The 18,475-nt window shown below is 41.2% G+C and overlaps 1 pseudogene; it reads right to left on the bottom strand.

Annotated features, from left to right (window-relative positions):
• Positions 1-9,803: 9,803 nt before the first annotated feature.
• Positions 9,804-14,444, bottom strand: LOC115020243 (galactosylgalactosylxylosylprotein 3-beta-glucuronosyltransferase 2-like; annotated as a pseudogene).
• Between the last annotated feature and the right edge of the window lie 4,031 nt (positions 14,445-18,475).

Raw genomic sequence — 18,475 nt, 5'->3', positions numbered from 1 at the left:
AGCTCATGACAGGCCGTGGTATGTTGTGATTATATCACAGATAAAGGGCGCTTTTTGTGTTCTATAACTAATTAATTTCAGTAATTAACCATTACTTTTGGTTTGAAAGACAAACAAAAATTATGCTCCCTGCACACGTACAATAAAACTAAAAGTCTATAGATGGCGGGAAGGATGTGAGAATGTTATGGTCATTACACATTAACAATATTAGAAGGCTGGAAAATAAGGACAATACAGCGCTATACTTGGATACTACAAGGCAACAACAAAACGAAAACAATGAGGATATTTGGCCTGAAGGTGGCGCCAGAAATACGGTCATGTTGTTACATGACAGAATGTTCTTCACCAGTGTAGCTGACACATTTTCAACTTTACATACAATTACATTTGAACAGAAACTGTTGAAAGATGATATTTTTGCTTGCTGGAGCAGTCGTCCAAATTACAATTTAAAACATTTGCATGTTGTGATCGTGTAAAAGGCCTTCGGCAATGTTAAACTGACAAAAATACAAAACACCAGATTAAATAAACAGGCTGGAAGAGTTTGTACCATCCTACACACACTCGTCTCTTCCAAAAACCTCTGGAGCATTTTCATATTTTAAACTATAGTCATGTTTGCACAACTTTACCTAATTCCACACATCATTCCTCATCTAATCCTTCATGTTCACTGCAGCAAGAATCAGAATCAAACTCATTGTATTGGGATTATTGGTGCTATAGGTGTAGTTGTAATGTATCACTCTATAAAGCTCTTATTCTGTTTGCAGCCTGTAAACAGAAACAGTCTCCCTGTACCTTCAACTGTCCATTTGTCTTGTATGTACTGTGATATTCGTTTACTGCAGAAGATAACATGAAGACAGGAGAATCCTTGCTGAAGAGCATTACTTTATTTTCCACAGGTTACTTCAGAAACAGGTAATTATGTACAAAATCTGGAATGTTGGATAAATGCATATCAATCATCATCTCACTAAAACCAGTGGCTCTGCATTGCTGGTTTTACAATTGCAAGTCACTAATGCCGTTATTAATTATTTTCTCAATTTTTTAAGATATTTACAGTTTGATTAGTAAGGTCTAAAAACCACAGAAGACTGCTAAATAAATAAGAACAATACGGGAGCATAAGAAACCGAACAACATGAACGAAGAGAAATGTGACATTTTTATCTCCCTAGATTGTCTACGATGTCTGTATGTTTTACCCCCCCCCCCCCCCCCCCCACTCTAACAAAAATCAGCCAACAACATTAATACAACAAATATTAACTATTAATTTGTGTAAAACTCTAAATTCTGTGAGCAATTTGGGAAATGCACATGTTAAAATTTAATTTGCTTGTGAATAAAATGTACCAATTTTGGATAATAACAATAATAATAATAATATAATAATAATAATAATAATAATAATAATAATAATAATAATAATAATAATATTATAATAATAATCTCATACTGATCACACAGCCTTTAAAAGACACGTGATAAAGTCTTGATCTTTACTGTAAAAATTTGATCAGTGAGGGACCTTTAGGAGAACAGATGCAGATCAACATTCAGCTCTGCAGCTGCACGTGGAGCCTGCTACCTGATGATGTCACATTATTAACCCTTTGATGCACAACATGGGTCCAAATAGACCCGAGTGAGTTTTAATTGTAAATATCTTTGAAATAAATTACTTTAATCATTTTCATTTTTACTTTCTTACTTTTTGAATAAAATCACTTTTGTATCACTACCCTTCTAAGGTACAACATGGGTCCAAACGGACCCGTATTCGTTTCCTATGTTATTTCATGCATGACACACGGGTCTAAAATGACCTGTGTGTGTAAAGTGTGATAACAATGAAAAAAATTACATACTATAATAATAATGTTGTTAAAAATAATTATTATAGCAATGGTTTGGACCAAACAACACATTTAATATTTGAAATCTTTAGTTGTCACTTTGTCACGCTCACACATAACATACATCATACAGCCAATAACACTGTGAGATATTGAACTGTTAGTGTGTCTGTAGTGTAACTGTAGTGAACTGTAGTGAATGTATCAAATGAATGAAGAAAAGAAAAGAAAACTGATTAAATAAAAACATATGGGTAGAGCACAAACTGCCATCTCAGTGCATACATGTCTCACAGATGACAGTCACATGTTTGTGCTCCTTGCACACGGGGCTGTTGCACCTTTTGGGTCTTTGGCAGCTGAGCAGATCTTCCTCTTCACCTGGCCCTCCTGTCAGGTGTCCTCCTGTAGCTGGGTTGTGGCTGGGTCTGTTCTTTTTAGCCCACATCTTTCCTTTGCCCCTGTAATGTGCTTTTGGAAGTGGGGCGTGCATACATGCCTTACAAATGACACAATGGACAACTTCTTCACCAGTATCCCTCTGGCTGAGAAGCTCCTGGAGAAGAACCTGATCATTGTGGGGACTCTTCGCCAGACATACCGCCTGTCATTATTATTACATTATTATTATTATTATTATTATTATTATTATTATTATTATTATTATTATTATTATTATTATTATTACTATAGATCATTTAGCAGACGCTCTTATCCAGAGCAACTTACAGTGAACTAACTACAGGGACAGTCTCCCTGGAGCAGCTCACGGTGAAGTACCTTGCTTAGGGGCACAATGGTGGCAGCCTGGTATTCAACGCTCAGCCTTCTCAGCCTGTTTGGAAGGCGTACCACTAGACCACTAGGCCATCACCACCACAAAGCCATCCAACTCGAGGGAGAAGCATAGCTCAGCATTTGGATCCAGTGGCAACATCACCATGGTGAGCTATGTGCCGAAGAAGCGGAAGGCTGTTGTCCTTCTGAGCAGCATGCTTTCATGTATTTTAGAGAGAAAATGACACCTTACTCAACCACATATGTATATTTCCTTTCAACATTTTCTCCCCATTACAATGATTTAAAAAAAAGGCTCAGATAAATTCCTCACCTTCCTATTCCCACTTTATTATCATGTGCCCTTTAAGCAAAATACACTTTCCGGTTTTTATTTTTGCAAAACTGCACTTTTATAGAAGCGGATATTATCAACCTGTATGCGTCAGTTTGCGTCTAATCCGTATCGATTGTTGTGCTACGGCACTGTTTACGTGCTGGATCCATCTCTTCCTGGTGCTGGGTGTCTGACCCGGGCAGAAGAGGGTGTAAGTGACGGTGCTGAAGGTTTTGGGTTTGACCATTAAAGCAGTTACCAGCGGTTACTAAATTAAGTTACCTGTTATTTAAGATCCTCACGAGAAAACTTTATCCAGACAGTCAGTTCACAGCATGTTTCTTCTCCAGGTCCTTGCTCCTCGGCAGTGGCTTTATGAATGACAATGCTGAGGGGGTTTCTAAACTGTCTTGAGCTTCAGAGCTTCAGCAGAACACGCAACCCCCCCTTAAAGCCTGATCCTAACTTTATCTGTGTGAAAAAAGAAACAAAAAACAACTCTAAACTTTGTCAATGCAGATAAATCGTTTATTTGACTGTACAGAACAAAACATAAACAAACGTTTTTTTGGCAAGATGACGTCAACAGATTCAGCGCTGCCTGTAGAGACTCATGACTGCAGTGAGGAGAACAGATACTAATCAGAGTAAGAGCTACAATATTTGCCATGCTACAGTGATGTGGTTCACGGTCAATCTTTACATGACAAAGCAAAGCTGCTACAGTTGACAATTAACTTCCAATAATATGATCTGTATTGAATCTTTGCGTGTGAAGACACAGAGGTGATTAACTGGTTATATCAGGACGTACAAAAACGTTACTTCAAATTCCCCCAAATCAGTATTTCTTTATTCAAACTTCTCATTATAAAACATTTCTAGATATACTGTACACTGCCAGTCAATATTTTAACACTTTTATATTTTGGCATTTTGAGTTTAATGGGAGGCAGGGAAATATGTTACTATACACACTGTGGAAACATAAAGACCTTAATATCTGAATAAAAAAAGCAAAGCTTGTGTCAGAAAAGATCACTTTACAGGAATAATTCACCAAAAATGTTAAACTACTCAACCTGTGTTACTCTTTAAAGGGCCTATGAAATGATAAACATGAATTTCTACTGATAGTAAATGCTATTTGTGGTATAAAATGATGTGTTATTTATGACACAATGATCGCAGTATTTAATAAATCATGATTTACCATGTCGACCACCGATTTATATTGCCGCTACCGGAAACACCCGACGCCGTGTTCTGACGTCACAAGTATAAAATAGTGACTCCGACGGCGGGAACGAAGGAGGCGGCGAAAGGTGTATACAGGACCGCCATCGATGAAGCGAGGCGGCAGGGGAGGCGGAGCAGCCGGGACCAGTGGGCTCTGCCGCACAGGTTTAACCCTGGAAACGTGGAAGGTCGGATGTATCCGTATGAACGGGGCAACTTTAGTTTGACTGCCGCGGGGTTGATAACTTCCTGGATCTCAAGCGGGCCGATGAACCGAAGGGCCAATTTTTTAGATTCTACGGGATGTCCCGAGTGGACAGCCACACTTTCTGGCCCACTAGGTATTTGGGGGCGACGGTGCGGCGGCGCTTGGCAGCCATGACGTACCGGTCCATCGAGCGGGGGAGAGTAGCTCTAGCCTGGGTCCAGGTTCGGTGGCAGCGGTTAATGAAAGCCTGGACGGAAGGACAGGAGACCTCTTTCTCCAATGCGGGGAACAGTGGCGGTTGGAACCCGTAGGAACACTGAAATGGGGACAGTCCAGTGGCTGAGCTGACCAGGGTATTGTGGGCATATTCCACCCATAGGAGCTGCTGAGACCAGGCCGAGGGATGTTTGGAAATCATGCATCGAAGTGCTGTCTCCATCTCCTGATTCTTCCGTTCTGTCTGCCCATTTGATTGTGGGTGGAATCCGGAAGATAGGCTGACTGTGGCCCCCAGGAGCGAACAAAACTCCCTCCAGAATATGTCGGAGACCACATCGGTAGGGAGTCCATGGAGTCGAAAGACATGCAGCAGAACCAGTTCCGCAGTCTCCTTGGTCGATGGGAGCTTGGGCAGCGACACGAAATGGGCCATCTTGCTGAACCGGTCAACTATAGTCAGGAGGGTAGTATGACCGTTGGACATAGGCAGGCCGGTTACAAAGTCTAGAGAGATGTGGGACCAGGGACGATGGGGCACTGGTAGAGGTAGCAGAAGGCCGGCAGGAGCTTGGTGAGACGGCTTGTGCTGACTACAAATGGGACACACATTGACGAACCCACGAGTGTCCTCCTCCAGGGTGGCCCACCAGAATCTCTGTAGAAGAACCTCCATAGTCTGTTGGATCCCAGGGTGGCAGGTGAACCGGGAACTATGGGCCCATTGGATGACGTCAGATCTAAGATCCAGGGGAACAAACAGGCGGTCCGGCGGGCAGGAACTAGGACCGGGCTGATCTTTCAAGGCGGCTTTAACCCTCTCCTCCACCTCCCAAGTGAGAGAAGCAATCAAGCGGGGTACTGGAAGGATGGGATCCGGCTCGGTGACGGAGTCCTCCCCTCCCACAAACAGACGGGACAGGGTGTCTGGTTTAATGTTGTGGGAACCAGGCCGTTAGGACAGAGAAAAGTTGAACCTGGTGAAGAATAGGGACCACCTGGCCTGCCGGGAGTTCAGTCTCTTGGCTGATGAGCTAAAATATTAAATGATTTAGTGGGTTTTAGGACTTATTCCTGCAGCACACTACAGTTTTATCTAGTGATAGATTTTTTTTTTCCTTTCTCACCGCTGCGGAGTGGAGCAGCCTTGAGATCACCACTGCAGCACAGTCGTGAGGGCTTAGTGGTTAGCAGCTGGCTAAACTATAAGCAACATTTTATCTACATCTCTGAAACGCTTAGCCGATATTGTAGCGAGCCTCCAATCACAGGATGTCATCTCAAAAGCATTAGAGGCCAACAAGTGAGCAAACTCCAGGTATAGGTCGTCATCTCACGTAGGAGATGACGACAGGATGTAAATATGTCATGTTCTTTAGTGTGCTCGCATAACTGCAATGTTAAACCAAAACTAACCAAATCAAATGTAAGCAATGCAACAAAAACAAGCACCTTGTTCGGACTTTAAAGTGTGAAAAGGCTCTTAAAAAACAATGGCTGGACTTTCTGTTTTTTGGGTTGTTTTTTTAGTGACCTCTTGATCTTTCCTCCAGCTACATCACAAGGCCAGCATTTCAAGCTGTGGACATGCAGCACAAAAATATAATGGTTTGAGTGTTTTAAAATGTAATGTGCACACAGGAAATTGCCATAAAATGTTCTGAACTAAAGGAGATAAAAGAGAAGAGAAATGACGGACACCATGTACAAAAAGTGTTACATTTCATTTCATTATAATATTATATAACTTATATTACATATATCAAATATCTAAATCAAGCATAATAGGGAAAGACAAAAAAGATCTGCAAAAAGGTTAAATGAAGACATTTATATATGAAATGAGCTTGTGCTTTATTGATTTGACTTATTGTGGTGAAACCTGAAGCTTTGGTAGCCTGAGGGAACTACGTGTTCACTCTGTTGTCTTCTATGCTTACATGCCACTGTTCCATCCCGTCGCTCTGTGAATCATTTTTAATTCAGAGGCTGATATGCAACACAAAATAGTTTACCTCCAAGGCAAAAACAGATATTAGCACAGTCAGCAACCACGACACTGCAATATTAAAATCATAAGCCGACGAATTTAACTGTTTGGGTAACCTCCGTCACCAGTTCATGTCACTGCTACAGAGATTCCACTGAGATCCACTTCTGAACACACAGTATGGTGTTTCTTAGAAAACTCCTCCAATAGACAGTTTTCAGTTTTGTTTGACTTCTGCAAATCACTAGAATCGTCTCATTACCAAATTTTACTTCTTCATTGTGCATATGGGTGACAACAATCCTTGCTCTTTTAAGGGTTCAAAGTAAAATGTATTTTAGCCACCCAAAAAATCAATTTCAGAATATTTACACCACTTTACATTACCGTCAACAGCCTAAGCCTTTTCTTCAAAGCCACCAGACTTTAAATTAATATTTAAAACAGTCATTGTTCCTCACAAAACACTGATTGATGCCTTAATCGGTTGCTTTGTTTGTGTTATTGTGTGACTTTGGTTAGTTCGGATTCACCAAAAACACAAATAAAACGTACTAATCAAGGCAGCGGTAGACCGGCAACTCCGTGTTGTTTTTGTCAATAAGTACCTTATACGACCCCACTTCAAAAGATCTGAACTATCCCTTTAAACAGAAGTTGTTTTGATGTAAGCAGTAAAACTAAATCCAGGCTTCCAAATGTCATCAGAAGTCTACACTTAGGGAATCAAGATATTCTCAGGAATTCAAAGTCTGCAACCTTAATCCCAGAAAAAGACTTGTGTAATGTGGGATTTTTAGTGTTTCTGTGCTCTCCTTTATGTTCACCTACTGAAGCATATTGTAAGGACGCCTTCTCCAACACCATATCAATGCTCCGACGCAACAGTCGGAACTAAATACTGACAGTCTGATCTTGAAACGCCATGCTTTTTTTTTTATTTCTTACAGTTTATTTTCATGCAAAAAGGCTGTGGAGCAAAATACCTTTTAGAATAAGTGTGGACAAAGAGAAGTGCAAAATCTGCAAACCAAAAATATGTCTCAACAAGGATCTTAATCAGGCAAAGAGGATGAAGGCTACCTCCCCAAATCAGAGTGCAGAGCAGCATACCAAGGATTAACCTAACAACATCTCATCCAACTGTACACACAGCTCATGTTATTAAAGTACAGGCTGAATTTGCTGTACAGGACAGATTTATTTTCCTGGACTTCACACAGTAATAATCCGGACACCTTACCCATCTTCATGCTCCCCCTCGGTCAGATAAGGATCCACCTTCACGGCCTAAACTTCCATTGCTATGCCGACGACAAACAGCTGTTCTTCACCACAAAATCATCCACCTAATTTCCCTCACAGTCCCTTGTCAACTGCCTGCATAATATACAAACATGAGCGTCATCCAACCTACTCATAACAAAGCAGCAATAATACAGAAATCATTGTTGTGGCTTCAAAAGGCACTGCTCCGAAAGGTTGGAGATCTTCTCCTTGATGTGGATGGTTGCTCCATCTGCTCCCCACCCCATTGTTTCACACGTTTTTTGTTTGTATCTTATTTGCTCTGGCTTCATATAAGTAACGCATCCTTGGTTCCCTTGAAGACGCTTCAAAAATGAAAGCTGTTATTATTATTATTATTATTATAATATAATAATAATAATATATTATTATTATTATTATTATTATTATTATTATTATTATTATTATTATTATTATTATTATATCCCCGGGTCTGCATTGTAAAGATGCTCACATGCATCCATCTTACCTCTCAGATGTATTAAAACTGGTCAGAGGATAAGATAAAAAACTGAGGATTGTTGTTCTATTACCACATAATATGACAAATATGAAGAGTATGTCCAAAAACTAATGGGCAAAAACGTGTCCTTTTTAGCAACGATGCAGCTCTAATGTGCTTCCGTAAAATTGCATTTGTGTACATGTGTGTGTCCGTGTCCTGGAACACGTAAGCTTATCCACTTTTATCAATTCAAGTGCAGGTAAGAGTGTGCTTGCGTGTCTTTCAAATAGATGCATGATGTAGTAATTGTGTGCATGTTTGTCTATAATCACACACACACACACTGAGGGGAAAAGTACTGTGCATCATCTTAGTCCAGGCTCCATTGTGTCTTGCTAAATGAGACAAAGCAGGGGATGGGAGGCTTTAGTGATCTGCTAACAATACAGCGCTGTATATCACAGTACTAGTAGGACACGCACTGACACTCATTCAATGCTTTGCAGACAACCCATTGTAAATCCTATGAATAATATTTTGAGAAGTGAATAAAGTTTCAGTCGTCCGCTCGGCACAGCCATTGTTGTTCTTGCTGAATTTTTATTAAAGATTCTACATATGTGTTTGGAATCATGTGTAAGGCAACTAAATTGTGACGGCTCGTTTAAAGGCGCAGTTTCTGAATACGGGTTGTGTGCATTTTTCCATGGATTGAGCATTTTGATACTTTCACAGTATTAATATAGCCTGTATAGACCGGTTTTATAATCACAAAAGACATAGAAATATAACTTTTTACAATATGGGACCTTGTATGGGAAGTGTGTTTCCATCAACACAATTATGTAATCAACAACCTAAATAACATAAACCGGCCATTTGTCATTACCGTCATATGAGCATTTTTGATCTGAAGAATTCAACATTTTGGGGAATACACTTCTTCACTTTCTTTCTGAGAGTGAGCCAAAAAACATCGATACCACTCTCATGTGTGTGTTAAGTGGACTGCAGTTCCAGTGGTAGCAGAAGCTGGGGTGGTGTTAGACAAGTGCAATTCAGTTGTAGCTTAGTCCATTTTGCTACACAAGAAAAATATGACAGAGCAGAACAGAACAAAAATAGTAATGAATTCCTCAAGTGCATTTTTTTGAATTTTCAACAGGAGCAATGTAAATTAAACAAAAATCATAGTGACTTCTTAGGGCAGATAACATGGTCGCCAAGTGCAGCAGCTTAATCTAGGATGTCACAATGGAGCCCCACACTGCTGTTGCTGGGTTATTTGTCTGAGTCTTATTTGTCCAGTGTCCGGGGCACACCTATGGGATTGATGAAAAGCAGTAGTATGAACCAGCCTTTAGAGGGAATTATTTGTAATTATTTTGTGACAAAAAACACTTTTTTCATTGGCCCAGCACCTCTGTGTGCTGCGCTTGTTTGTCAGAAAAGGGTCAGTCCGGTCTGTAGCCGGTGTACCAGCCCACAACTTTACCCCCAGACACCAGGGGGCGCTCATACGCTCTGCCGGCTGCAAATCCCACAGGCCAAACAGAAACACCTCGAGTACTACGCATCTGCAAAGAAGGAAGAAGGACAGGTTGTAGTTCAGGGGGTGTCGGAGTGGGCAGAGAGTGGACTGTGTGTGGACGGCTGAGTTTTTGTGTTGTATGAGATATCTGTATCTTGTCTTTGTATGTGGGTGCACATGTGTGTGTGTTCTAATTACAACCCCCGCCACCCAGAGGCACAGTCATTAAGACACTGCTCCTCATCATTCACTCAACCAGCCTCCAGCCAGTCGCTTATGACAAAACATCAGAACAAAACCAAATCAGTAAGCAGCAGCAGCTCTGCATTACTGTGCCCAGACAACACACTGACTTCTAGCTTAAAGCCATGGGAAACCAAGTGTGTACACAGCACAATATACGGAGAGGATTTTTTCAGTTCCGTTGCAAAATTCCAAGCAATCATGCAGGAGGAGACCTTGCTGATAGCAGAGTGCATAACATGGTCCGTAGAAGAAGAAAAACACCACAAAGAGGTTATCTTTGTATTTATGTAATGTATTTATTAGCAAATAATTTAGGAACAATTTAACATTCCTGCTATATTTTTCTAGTCTGATAAATGAGAGCAAAAACCAATAGTGAAGGGAGTATTTGTCCAATCAGGTGAAAAAAAGGACCATGTTGATGTATTACTGATGGGGCGAACTGTCAATCTACCATTGACACCCTAATTAAAGGATGTCTGCCTCGAGCAAAGTGCATATTGACCCTTTCCAGAACTCAATGACAGAAGCAAAACTGTAACTGAAAGACAAGAAACTGTAAAACATGCAGCTCAAAGTGACTGTAGTCCTGGCCTATAGTAGATGTGATACCTACTATGCAAATGATCAATGACCAGGTATATGAAATAGTAACACTGAGTTTTACACAAGGTTTTAATGTTAAATAACACATCTTTGGGCCTAAGCCACTGGCTGTAACGTCCAATCAAAGAGCAGTACATCTCAAAACACTGATTTTGAGACAATTATTACATCAATTGATTTGAGATTTGTTTCCCCTGTTGTTTCACATTACGAATTTAATGCCTGAGGGCCATGACAGAAACCTTATTACTCTCATAAACTCAGTGTTGACAGTGTCCAACAGATGTGCATTTATTTGTTATTTTTTTTTAAGATTTTGTCACCCTATAGTAAGGCACACACACACACACACACACACACACACACACACACACACACACACACACACACACACACACACACACACACACACACACACACACACACACACACACACACACAGCTGCAGGCACAGAATCTAACAGAGACTATGTGTCAGAGTCGACTAAGTTACACTACACTGGGCTCACAATACTGACGATATACCCAAGTGTTGCATTCAGGGACTCAACGAATGTCCCCGAGTGTCCATGAAAGTTTTGAGTTAAATGGCCGTAATCAGTTGTTTATCACTACCATCATAATGCTTCAGACTGCATCTACCCACACGTTATGACAAAGTTTAAATTTACAAGTTTCAGGAACTTTTTAGAGCTGCAACTAATGATTATTTTCATTATCAATTAATATGCTGATTATTTTCTAGATTGTATATTCATTGTTTAGTCTATAAAATGTCAGAAAACAGTGAAAAATGTCCGTCTCAGTTTCTCAAAGTCCAAGGTGATGTCTTCAAATGTCTTGTTTTGTCACTCGAAAACAAAAGATATTCAGTTTGGTATGATGTAAAACAGAGAAAAGCAGGAAGTCTCCATATTTTAGAGGCTGAAACAGCATTTTCTGAAAGTTTTGCATGAAAATCTACTGTAACTATTAATCAATTATCATAATTACTTTTCTGTCGATTGATCAATCAATTAGTAGACTTATCATGGCAGCTCTAGTACTTTACTTTTTTTTTGACCGCTACAGTTAGTAGTTACTTTAAAAGGTTAACATTTTACATACAAAAACAACATGGACGTAGTCTCCATGACCTCAACCATAGGTTTCTGAAGAGCCGTTGTGAACCTCAATGTGGGCGGCTCCAGCTGTCGCCATCTTGGCAGTGATGACACCGTCTAACTCCCGGCTAATCTAAAAATGGGCATCTTCGTGGAGTTGAGGCGGCCCGGGTGACGCAGCACAGCAGAAAGATTGTGGCAAGCAACCTGAGGCTGTCACTTAAAGCAACCCAGCACCTAATAATGTGTAACTTTAAGCCTTAATATAATTAAAACAGGTGGGTTGTCCTCTACAGGAACCATCACCTTACCGTGGTGGAGAGGTTTGTGTGTCCCTATGAACCTGAGAGCTGTGTTGTCTGGAGCCTTGTGCTCCTGGTAGGGTCTCCCAAGGCAAATTGGTCTCAGGCGAGGGGCCAGACTAAGAATGGTTCAAAACGAACTCATGAAAAAAAGGGAAAGAGAAGGAGAGACCCTGCCCGGAGGAAGCCCGGGGCCCCCGTCTGGAGCCAGGCCCAGAGGGAGGGCCCGACAGCGAGCGACTGGTGGCCGGGTTTGCCATGAAGCCCGGTCGAGCACAGCCCGAAGAAGCTACGTGGTGCCTCCCATCCATCCATCCTGTGGGCCCACCACACACAGGAAGAACCGCTGGGGTCGGGTGCGCTGTCACACGGGTGACAGTGATGGTCAGGGACCTCGACGGACCAGACCCGGGCAGCAGAGGCTGGCTCTGGGGACGTGTAACGTCACCGCTCTGTGGGGGAAGGAGCCGGAACTAGTGCAGGAGGTGGAGCGCTACCAGTTGGATCTGGTGGGGCTTACCTCTACGCACAGTCTTGGCTCTGGAACCGTACTCCTGGATAGGGGTTGGACTCTACTCTTCTCCGGAGTTGCCCAAGCTGTGAGGCGTCCGGCGGGTGTGGGAATACTCACAAGCTCCCGGCTGAGCGCCGGTACGTTGGAGTTCACCCCAGTAGACGAGAGGGTCGCCTCCTTACGCCTTCGGGTTATGGGGGGGAAAACTCTGACAATTGTTTGTGCCTATGCCCCAAACCGCTGTTCGGAGTATTCAGCCTTCTTGGAGACCCTGAATGGAGCCCTGGAGGGGGATCCAGTAGGGGACTCCGTAGTCTTGCTGGGAGACTTTAATGCGCATGTGGGAAACGATGGAGACATCTGAAGAGGCATGATTGGGAGGAACTGCCTCCCTGATCTAAACCCGAACGGTCGTTTGTTGTTGGACTAGTTGTTTGTTGTTGCTAGTCATGGAATGGCCATAGCAAACACCATGTTCGAACATAAGGATGCTCATAAGTGTACATGGTACCAGAGCACCCTAGGCCAAAGGTCAATGATCGATTTTGTGATCGTATCATCTGATCTGAGGACGCATGTTTTGGACACTCGGGTGAAGAGAGGGGTTTGGTAAGCCCAAACGGGTAGTGCGGGTGAACTACCGTGGCCGAGGCAAAGCTGCGGGTGTGTGAGAAGTTCGGAGAAGCTATGGAGAAGGATTTTCGGTCGGCACCAAGGTGCTTCTGGAAAACAGTCCGGAACCTCAGGAGGGGGAAGCAGGGAACCATCCAAGCGAGTGAGCAAGAAGAAGAAGAAGAAGAAGAAGTGATCAGCAATCTGATATGGTGGTCAAAACAAGCACAACGTGACTGGGACGTCAACTGGTAGGCTCTGCTGCTGGCAAGGCCACGTAAAATATTATTTTGGTCTGCTTTAAACACACAACACTTTTTTTGATGGCTTGTCCTCAGCACAGGAGGTCTGGTCACCCTTTCTTTCAGAAGTTACATTGTGTGGTTCTAGGTAAATTAGCCAACTTTTTGCTAATAATACTTCTGTTATTTTTAGATTAAATAATAATTTAAACCACAATAATCTCCATGTGTATGTTTCCACCTCATGGTTTTAAAACTAAAATATTTTAAATTAATGTAGTTTAGCTCTCTAAAATGTAAGAACTAGGCTACAGCTAACATTAAATGGCACACGTTGTTACTACAATGATGCTCTTGGTCAGAGGTAAAGTGAAGAACTGAGAACTGAGCAGGACAGACAATGATAACACAGGTGACAGATTAAATGTCCGATTACCTCCACAAACAGCTCCAGGCTGTACGTGTTGTCATCATCCGCGAAGAAAACCACCCCGGCGTCCTGCCTGCCCCGGTGCTGCCGGAGCCACGAGAGAGCCACATTTCTCTGTTCAGTGGCGCGTGGCATCCCGCCGTGCTTGAACCTGCTGGTAGTGTGCACATGCAGGTGCTTGTACGGCACGCCGCACCGCAACAAGAAGCGCGCCAACAGCTCAGTGCGCTTCGTAGAGTCCTCCACTACGATCCAGTGGAGCTGGGGAACCTGGCGGAAGACGTGGGCGAGACGGGTCAACTCCGCTTTCTGCACCGGACGGGTGTAAATTGGAGTGATGGCGTAGATAACAGGTTAGCGCGACTGCAGGTGCCCTTTTACTGTTCATATCGATCATGATGATGACCAATCAGGACCCAGGGCAGCAGGATGAAGAAATGGCTGAAAAACACTGATTTCATGGCGAGGATGAAGTTACCATGTGTCCTCTCTTTCACTCACTCCATCACAAATAGAGAGGCACCAAGAACCTTCCTATAAATCCTGGGATGTTATTCTTCACGAATAAAAAACAAAAACAGGTTCATCTTGTTATGTTGTGTGCATCAGTGTGCGCTGAGAATAAACCCAGCTGATAGAGAGGCAGAGAGAAAAGCCTGTGTCATACCTCATACTGTGTTTGTCAAGAATAATGTAGTTAATAAAAAATACTACATGGTTACCTCCAGGGGCCTTTGAGAGAGTTTCAGGTTGTCCCGATGCTGATAACATGAGAAACATTTCACTTCAGAAATTGACCAAGCTTTTATCCATCTTTTCTTATATCGTGGTTTATTCCAAACTTAAAACAAATACCTTTTTTAAATGTCAGGACAAGACGGTACCAATGGGTCATGGCATGACCTCATATGAGGTCCACAGACCACAGTTTGACAAAGATGTATTCTTTAACTTAAAAAAGTTAACTTTTAATAGTTAAAAGTTGATTACATTTTTTCATATCATAATTACCTATAAAGGAATGTGATGATTTGTTCCTTGAGTTTGCCTCATGTGATATTATAAAAAACAAGCAGCGTGAGGACGTCACCTTGGGCCTAGAGGACTTTGTGATGGCCATGTGTCGCTGTTAGAACAAACCATTCATAGAATAGTCATCAGATTAATAAAAATAATTATTAATTGCAGCTCTACTTAAGATGAATATCTTAAGATCAATCTAAAGATCTATTGATCTATATATAACCATCATAAATGATTAGAATCAATAGTTATTTTTGTCTTTACTGGATAGTTCACAGTGTAGGTACAGACAAGAAACATGGGTGAAGAGAGAGGGGGGTAAGACATGCAACATCGAGCCTGAGCAATATTGAATCAGGGATTTGTGTTACGCATGGTAAACCTTTAGGCTACCAGGACCCCCAGTGCTATCAGTCATTAACTTGATTAGTTGATTTACTCAAAATGTATCAAATGTCGATAATATTTAAGAGAGAAAAGCAAAGAAAGTGCTTGCTTTCAGCCTCTGAAATGTGAGGATTTTCTGTTTCACTCTTATATGACAATAAAATTAATGTCTTTTGGTCTTGAAGTGTCAAAATGAAGGAAAACTGGTAAGGCTACTTTCCATATTGCGCAACTCACACAACAATGAGAAGATGCATAATGCATGGATCAGACTACATAATATCACAGGCGATGGGGACGAAAATAAGTGATGGGCCTCCAAATTAAATGACAAGATATAAAAGGCTTTGTACGGTGGCCGTAAAGGTGAAAACAGAACACCAAACACAAAAACATTTCATAAAACCAAAATATTTCATAAAACTAATTTTTTTTCCCAAAACGGAAAAACATTTCACGGAAAATGTCATCTTGTTTTGACCTTCAGGGCCACAGTAGCTTGTCACTTGAGTGTTAATCAACATTGATTTGGGGCATTGGCTGAAACTCTGTCGTTATAGTGAAAGCATACCTTGTATATAAGAAGTGGACGTAATCACCTTGACGTCACTCAGTGGTTTGTGGACTACAGTTTTTAAACCTCAAGTTTGGCGTTTTAGGCCATCACCATCTTGTTTTTTTTGCAACCAGAAATGACATGAAATGGTGGAGCAAAAGCATACCCTTGCTTTATCCTGTATTTTACTCTAAATGGGACCATCATACAAAATGAACATCATGTTGTAAGAAGAATTTAACCTACTACTAACTAACTTGTTAACTGTTAATAAATCAAGAAGTAGGGTCATTTTCTCATAGACTTCTCTACAACTGGACTTCTTTTGGCAACCAGTGGAGTCGCCCTCTGCTGGATATCAGAGAGAATGAAAGTTGAATACACTTTTGCATTGGATTCATTTTTCAGACCTGGCCTTCTCTCGTCTGGTTTAACAACTTCTACAATGTGCTCTGTGATGTTGGCCTAGAGAACTCTTCCACACATGGAAAAGGAAAACAGGAATGATGTTGTTGGTGCTGTCAGGTGGAATAGTGAAGTCGGCCTCTGACACCTCCTTACCGTCCACCTATGTCATGTAAATATTGAAAGACAGAAAGCTATGATTGGTCGGGGTCCAGTGTTTAGTATTCATGACTCTATTACCATTTATGGAGGCAATCTAGAAAGGCAAACATATTTTTAAATACTTTTTCTTTTTTACTCTGTATGGTATTTTCATGTTAATTATATTGTTAAATAGTGTTTGTTTCTAATGTTAAAACCTGTACTCTTACAGTAAAATATGGAATCAAATTCCAACATTATCAACCAACTCCAACCATAAAATCAGCAGTACTGATATCCTTTTGGCAAGTTAGTATTTTTTTACAGTAGGTAGGTCCCCCCCTTTCTTCTTCATTAACCCTACCGGACTATACAAGGTAGTATTGTACACAGCTGACTTCTCAGATGGGTTTCATCTGAACAGAATGTGAGGAAATGCATCAGTGGTCCATTGTGGATCCATTCAGGGCTCCTTGAAACAAATAAGAGTGAGAGCTCCTGGCTTACTGGTGTTCTCCAATTCAGCTGAGAAGCTAATCATTGATGGTTAACTATGCACACACCACGGATCAAGAGATCTGTTGGCAGGAAAGAGAAGATAAATCACTCTGCCACGCTAATAGAGTTGGTTCGCACTAAACTCATTGCAGGCAAACAAGTTCATAATTTCACAGCTTGAAAGCACCTTTGATTGTTTGGATTAGGTAACAGCTTGGGAAAGCTGATGTTTACTGGCAGTACTTTTTAAAGCATGATGTTTGGCAATTTCAACAAAATCAATCATATGCTAATTGATTTGGTTGAAAAGTTTAAACCAAGTAATACATTTATTCAATGATAAATCACTTTTAATAGACTGATGTGAGCATAGCAAATGGTTTCCCAGGCTCTATTCCAATATTCAATTGTCATGCTTTATGAAGTTTGATTGTGTGCTCTTTTCATCTGTTCACAAACATGTAATTTGGAAATTAAGATGACTCATCAAACAATGTAATGAAATGGTGAATTAGATCATTTTGATTGAAATTGCAATGGATTTATGGAGTTAAAGGCCCTGTCACACATATCCCTATGGCGGAAACGTATACGAAAAATAGCTCACAATTTGTCCAAGTCCAAATACGTCCAACTTTTCATCGGATCAGAAAAGTGAACGTACACTTCAACTACAATAAGTTATACAACTACATTGTGTTAATACAACTTATTGCAGGGGCACCCTGGTAGATCACCGAGTAGAGCGTGCACCATTAAGGCTGAGTCCTTACGCAGCAGCCTGGGTTAGAGTCCGGCACAGGGACTTTGCTGCATGTCATCCAATCTCTCACCTTTGCCTTTCCTGTCTGTCCCGCTCACTGTAAAATATAGCAGAAATGCCAAAACCACCAAAATGCAGATTGCATTTCACAGATCAGAACAGTTAAACTGGACGGCTTGGCATGCTTGATTTTCAGAATAAACAATATGTGCTCTTTCTTTCTTTGAGTTTACCTGAAGAGATCAGACATCTTTTCTATTGAGCTTCAGTTTGTTTCTTGATTAATTAATTATAAAATTAGATGTGATGTTTCCAATTTGTTATTGTGACTGTCGCTCCTTAGCACATAAGCTCCTGTGCTACTTTGCTTAATTGCTTATTCCTGAGATAAATCACAACGCAGGATTTCAGAGTCATGTTGAATAAAAGTGTCCTGGAAAGAGACAGATTCGATGGAATCTGAATTGGAGGAACGCAGCAGTCGGAGGTAATTGGAAACTCACTACTAAATTGAAGCTGGAGCCAGTAGTGATTAGCTTAGCGTAGCAGAAAGGTAAAAATGATATCTTGTGGTTTCAGCAGGAGTTACAAGCTGGAACTATTTTCTGACAAACAAGCGCAGCACACAGAGGTGCTGGGCCAATGAAAAAAGTGTTTTTTGTCACAAAATAATTACAAATAATTCCCTCTAAAGGCTGGTTCATACTTACTGCGTTTCA

Source organism: Cottoperca gobio, chromosome 15 (assembly GCF_900634415.1).
Source record: "Cottoperca gobio chromosome 15, fCotGob3.1, whole genome shotgun sequence".
In the NCBI taxonomy this organism is placed as follows: domain Eukaryota; kingdom Metazoa; phylum Chordata; class Actinopteri; order Perciformes; family Bovichtidae; genus Cottoperca; species Cottoperca gobio.
This window is presented reverse-complemented; position numbering and strand designations above follow the sequence as displayed.